This window comes from Lygodium microphyllum, chromosome 29, assembly GCF_053477565.2.
Source record: "Lygodium microphyllum isolate KBCC chromosome 29, Lygodium_microphyllum_v1.1.10, whole genome shotgun sequence".
NCBI lineage: Eukaryota > Viridiplantae > Streptophyta > Polypodiopsida > Schizaeales > Lygodiaceae > Lygodium > Lygodium microphyllum.
The window spans coordinates 11,261,399-11,268,319 of NC_141163.1; the positions used below are offsets into that span (position 1 = coordinate 11,261,399).

Below are 6,921 nucleotides of genomic sequence, written 5' to 3' on the forward strand. Positions count from 1 at the left end.
ATGATGTAGTTTTCCATGAGGAAAAGTTGAATTAGTATTCTGAGTGGATAGTTGAGATATGTAAGGTTATCTTTCAAGAGTAGAAGCCTCTTGCTCCTGTACAACCAGTTAGACAACCCTAGAGTAGTAGTTAATGCTCAATTAGCCCATGATCATGATGTTAGATAGAATGTGCAGGCTTCTCAATCTACCTTGAGATGCTTTACTAGAGCGGTATGAGCCCTTCTTTGATTATGTGATGGTGACAGATGTAGGTGAGCCTCTCACTTATGATGAGGCTATGTGCCATGGTGATAGTCACTTATGATGAGGCTATGTGCCGTGGTGATAGTCACTCTTGGGAGAGGGCCATGCAGTCAGAGTTTGACTCTTTACAGAAAAATCATACGTGGGAGTTGGTGCCTTTGCCTAGTGGAAAGCGTGCATTGCCATGCAAGTGGGTATACATGTTGAAAAGCACCCTTGGATGTCCCAAGCCTGCTTGTAAGGCCAGATTGGTTGCTAAGGTTTTAAACAGGAGCATTGGTTACTTAGTTAGATCTAGACCTTTAATAGATGGATGTTAAGATAGCTTTTTTACACGGGGACTTGCGTGAGGAGATTTATATGTAGCAACCTAAGGGCTTTGAGGAAAAAGGCAAGGAATACTTAGTATGTAGATTGAGAAAGAGCCTTTATGGCCTTAAGTAAGCACTTAGGGAATGGTAACACAAGTTTGATGCTTTTATGCATTCATATGGCTATATACATAGTGATATGGATCCATGTTTATACAAGAAGAAGGCTCATGATGGCAATCTTTTGATTTTGACACTCTATGTGGATGACATGTTGATTGCTAGGAGAGCTCCTGATGAGTTGGATGCTCTGAAAAGTCAGCTCAAGAAGAGCTTTGAGATGAAAGATGTGGAACAAGCCTAACATATTCTTGGGATGGATGTTACATGTGACTGCTCTCAGGGCTACTTTACTTGTTGCAAAAGGAGTATATCCAAAAGGTCCTTGACTAGTTTCACATGTAGGATGTTAAGCCTATTGGCCATTCTTTACCTTCTCATGTCAAGGTGAGCTAGGTCGATTGCCCGTAGTCTAATGAGCAAAAGGCCATTTTGGCCAAGATCCCTTATACATCCATAGTGGGCAATTTGATGTATGCCATGATAGCCACTCGTCCTGACATAGCTTTTGCAGTAGGAGTTGTGGCACGCTATATGGCTACCCTTGGTAGGGCAGCATTGGGATTCTGTCAAGGGTATCATAAGGTACTTGAAGGTTACAATAGATATGTGCATATGTTATGGTGACCAAGATATAGGAGTCATGGGGTACACTGACTCTAATTATGTAGGACATGCAAACAATAGAAAATCCACTTTTGGCTATGTGTTTACCTTTCCTGCTGGGGGCACTATTTCTTGGATGTCCAATGTGTAGAAATGCACGGCACTCTCTACTACAAAGACCAAGTATATTGTAGCCACTGAGGCTTGTAAGGAGGCTCTTTGGTTAGGCCATCTAGTGGCAATAGACCTTGATATGATTGACATGGTTCCTATACAGCATTCGGATTCTATGAGTGCTATCCAATTAGCCAAGAATTCGGTCTTCCATGAGAAGATGCGCACATTGAGGTGCGATACCATTTTAGTAGAGAAGTCATTGAGGACAAGTTTGTTGACCTTGTTAAGATCTCAAGTGACCAAAATCATGTAGATCTGCTCATGAAAAGTCTCTCAACTGAGCGTTTTATCTTCCTTAGGAAGTTGATGGGAGTTGGATGAGACGACCTCTATTCCTCCTCCTGTTTTAATCTATGTACACATTGTACTGTGTCTCTTTTTTTTCTTATTCCCTCTTCATTGGAGGCACATTCTATTGAGAATAGCAAATGATGCTTACCCATAAGTGGCTTTGTATGAGAGATATGACAAAGATGAACGCTCTAGAAGCTCTAGGAAGAGATGTCCAAAATCCCATAAGCACAGAGAAGAAAAGTGGTACTATCCAAAAAGCTATAAAGGCATGTACTTGACACTCATTTCAATGTATGGTACAATCAATTTGAGTCACCCAAGTTTGTGTTTGTGAGTCTAAGCTAATCTATCTTGGAACCTGATTCACTTGAGTTACAATTCCTCATTTTGATAATGTATCGTGTGTTTCACTTGTGTCCACCATAGGCGCGATCTAGTTCTAGGTCCATGATTCTCAACACGGTATCAGAGCTGTGGTTGAGTTAGATAGCTAGTGGACGCATCTTACTTCTTCCCTGCATACTTTAGATCCTTCCTATTTTGATTTTTCTCCTTGTACATGCCATCACAATCCTATTTTCATCTCAATTTATTCAAGCCATCCACACATCCATTATCTTGTACGAGGTGAAGGAGCTCAAGGAAGGAGGTGCTACTCAAGCAACTTGGTTCGAGGTTTGCATTGGAAGTGTTGTATCAACATCCCTCTCTCTGCTTTGTTATGAGGCCAGGGCATTGGCTCCATCTTCTCCCCCATGCCTTTGTGCAAGGCTCTCTCTCTCTCTCTCTCTCTATATATATATATATATATATATATAATGGGTGGATGCCTTCATTCCAAAAGCTGACAAGGGCTATTGAGTTCTGACCGTGGGCCTCTACATAATGCCTTCATAGGCTATGGAGACTCTACATGTTTCATACGTGCGTGAAATTGTAGGGAGGAGACAAATTTGAACCAGTGGAGGGTCTGAGAGATTGATATTGAGCCCGTGAGGTATCGATCGTTGCAAGTGGATTGGAAGAAGACGCGCAAGGCCCACATCTCCCAGGGCTGAAGAAAGAGGAGATCATTAAAGTGCAAATGGAAGAGGACGGCTACGTGCTGTGCATTAGCGGCAAGCGTAGCAAGAAGGAGCAGAAGCGGAGGGGCACTTCGAGTGTGATAAGGGCATGACAAGCGACACCATGATTGACTGGGGATCTTGATTTCCACAATGGCCTACTCACCACAAAAGCCAAGGTGGACTATGAAAAGATTGTGCGGGACACATGTAGGGAGATTGGTTTCGTTTCTGATGATGTTGGTCTAGATGTTGACCACTGCAAGGTTTTGGTTAACATCGAAGAACAGAGTCCTTACATTGCTCAAGGTATCCACAGGAATTTAACCAAGAAGCTTGAGGAGATTGGCGCCGGTGACCAAGGTCGCATGTTTGGGTATGCAACAGATGAAACGGAACAATTGATGCCTCTGAGTTATGTCCTGGCTACCAAGCTTGGGGCAAAGCTAACTTAGTTCAGAAAGAATGGTACTTGTGCCTGGCTTCGTCTTGATGGGAAAACTCAAGTCACTGTCGAGTATAAGAATGATAATGGTGCAATGGTTCCTCTTCATGTGCACACTGTTAATATCACAACCAGCATGATGTAACCATTACCAATGATGAGATTGCTGCTAGTCTAAAAGAATATGTTATCAAGCCAAATAAAATCCAAAAATTTGTATCCCGAGATTCGTCTCATGTATGAGAGTTTGTCAAACCAAGCCCATGTACCCATCAGTGTGTTCACTTGTAAAAGCATGAAGCAAAACGACCGTGTCAAGAAGACTGAAGCAAAAAGAGAAGTACCACGTACTAACAAAAGGGATAAGAAGCACAACAAACAAAAAGAACATGAAGACAAAGAAGAAATTTGAAGAATGCCAAAGAAGCATGAAGAAGAAGATACTTTACGCTGCTATAAACAAAATGTTTTGCAAAAATTTTCCATCACGGATCTTGTTTTCCCTTAGTGGATTTGCTTCCCATAGTGGATGTAACAAACTCTACCAAAAATGTAAAGTTTCAAGCTTGACCTGGCTAAGGCTGTCAAAAAGCTAGTCTACTGGTCCATGTTTGCATGTAGGGGGGACAAATACCAGCAAGTGTAGGAACTCATCATTTGAGGGGGGTGTTGAGAATAGCAAATGATGCTTGTCCATAAGTGGCTTTGTATGAGAGATATGACAAAGATGAATGCTCTAGAAGCTCTATGAAGAGATGTCCAAAATCCCATAAGCACAGAGAAGAAAAGTGGTACTATCCAAAAAGCTATAAAGGCATGTACTTGACACTCATTTCAATGTATGGTACAATCAATTTGAGTCACTCAATATTGTGTTTATGAGTCCAAGCTAATCTATCTTGGAACCTAATTCACTTGAGTTACAATTCCTCATTCTGATAATGTATTGTGTGTTTAACTTACGTCCACCATAGCCAATCTAGTTCTAGGTCCATGATTCTCAACACATTCATCTTTAAGTGGGAGATTGTTGGGGGTAAAGGCGCATGTGCCTAGCCACCTGTGTATTACTACACTGATAGTACCGGCACCTACACACTATAGATGATAGGCGACCATCATTGTCACTTCGTTCTTTATTCTATTAGTGACATTTGAATAAAGGGAAGGCCGGTCACACATTGTGACTATTGGAGTTCACACATCTTGGGTCTCTTTCTCTTACTCTCTTACTCCATCTGCCATAGCTCACACCTCTCTTGCATCTGCTTGCTCATGCTTCCACTTGGGCTTCTCCCCTTACTTGTTGCACTAGTTTTTGCAATCAAACTAGTCTTGTGACATTGTATTTAGTCAATCAATTAGCATCACCACCTACATTATAATAGTTGATTCACCTGGCTCCAATTGCCAAACATACACTTCAACTTGAGTAGTTTCTTCTTGACTCTGAACTATAGCCATCTCTTACTAGGTCTATTTGAGTGATCTCCATGTAGATGGGATACCCATATTCTTTTTAATACTTTTCTTCATGGGTTGCCTATCTTGCAACTCTTTACTTGTACTCTACTAAGTATATCCAAGAGACTTCTGATGGTTAGAACTACAATTTGTCCTTGAGAAGTGCAATTGTGGATTTTGAGTTGGCATATAGCTATCCCCCTTCTCCTTAGGAATGCACTTCAAAACGGATTTCACTTTCACCTCTATATCCTTATGGTGGGCAATGAGAATGTCTTGGAGCACCTTTATTTAATCTGTTGTATTGGTATTTTGCTACTGCAAGGCTTGATGTTCTTTGTAAAGCTCAAAGTCCAGATGGAATCTCTTAGTTTCATCTAGAATAAAACTTCCAATTCCAAATCAACCAAGTTGGAAGCTTCATTACTGTCAGTGGGGGATTTCTCTTGCATAGGCTTCTTACCTTGTATCGTAACCTTCCGATGGATACCATAGACTTCGATATATTTATTATATTTATAACTACTTTGATGAAGAGCAAACAATCCAAAAACTAGGTTGCCAGCCTACCCTATTCATCCCGAGCCTTCCAACGCTAAGCAATATTGGGCTTGTATAGGTTTCCTTCCTTATCTTTGGACTAAGATCAAGATTATAACCCTAGTCTAGAGCCTCACTAGTTCTCCACTGCCATAAGGGGGAACCTTGCTATACAAATGACCATACATGCTTAAGCGATGGCTAGTTGCATTAGGCAATTTATATACAACTTTGGGTGAAGAGTAACCAAGGTGGGCCTTGGGTATGGAATCATGCCTCAATCCCTTGTAGCTATACTAAAGGTAGGAATATAATTAGAATATTTTTCTATAATTTAATGCAACCACAAGCAGTCAAAAAATTAATCAACAACCAGGCCCTTCCAAATAAGGATCAAACTAAACTTTCCATGGAATTTCCACCAATTTAAAACTTTTCAATGGAAAATTTGTAGTAATTTTCATTCAACCACTAAAATCCACTCATAATTTGAGTTTAACTTCATGCATGTGAATGCACTTTAATGGAACTTAAGGTGTCTGATTGATATTTTATCACTTTGGAAAATACAAAAGGAATATCATACTAATCATTATAAGTTCTTCACTGACTATGAAAAGTATAAATGCAATGTGCATAATCTATAAGAGTATCACTTTTTTAAAATACGATTTTTAAGTTACGATTACAAAAATATTAATTTCAATGACCATATAAGGATATCCCTAACAAAAACCTATGTAAGAATTTAATCATTTTCAAAATAAAAATTAAAAATTTCTTTATTTTTTTATAGGGATAAAATATATACTTTTCTTATATTTTTATATTTTTACGTAATTTAACTACCTTTTAAGTAAATTTACAATAACTAGTCCAATTTTTTGTATAACTTATTTTATTCATTTAAGTATATTTTTACTTGTTACTCAATTAGTTATAATTTTAAGCTAATTATATAACTTAATATACATTTTCAACTTTAAATTATAATGTTGGTGTAATATTTGCTATATTTTCTAATTCAAGAAGTTAATGATAATTCAAAAGCTACAAAAGATAAGATAAGGTATAATTCTAGTTTTTGAGAATTTATATAATTAAAATTTTAAAAATATAAATTATGTAGAAATTTTAGGAAATAAAATTATATACGTGGGCTTCTGTATCCATGGTCATATTCTCGACATTTTGGTTGATCGACAGTTTTGCCACATCAATGCAGTTGTGGGGGGGCATGATATATAAGAAAGGGTGTTAGAAAGAAGGCCTTCAAAGGTAGGGTACCAAGGCATGAATGGGCACTAAATCCTTCTCATGAAAATTACCTCTCAATAATTTTCTTGCATTGACTCGCACTCTCACTCTCACTCTCACTCTCACAAGAGTAGCCTTCTCTCAACTGTGACTTACATAGTTTTTTAAGGGGGAAGGGGTTTTGTATTTATTTGTTTGATAGGGGGTGCTATTTTTGTTTTATTAGCTAAGGAGAATCTTTTGTTTTTTTGTTAGGGTTCAGAAGGAAAGAAAAAATTCTATTAAGATAATACAAATTATTTACCTTTTTTTCTCCAATAAAAAAGGAGGGAGGGGGGAAGAATCGACATCTTCTTGCTTTTTTTTTTGGGGGGGGGGGGGGGGGGGGGGGGGGTGT

At 38.8% G+C, this 6,921-nt stretch overlaps 1 pseudogene; it reads left to right on the plus strand.

Annotated features, from left to right (window-relative positions):
- Nucleotides 1-2,946: 2,946 nt before the first annotated feature.
- LOC148010379 (S-adenosylmethionine synthase 2-like) lies at nucleotides 2,947-3,506 on the plus strand (annotated as a pseudogene).
- Nucleotides 3,507-6,921: the final 3,415 nt, after the last annotated feature.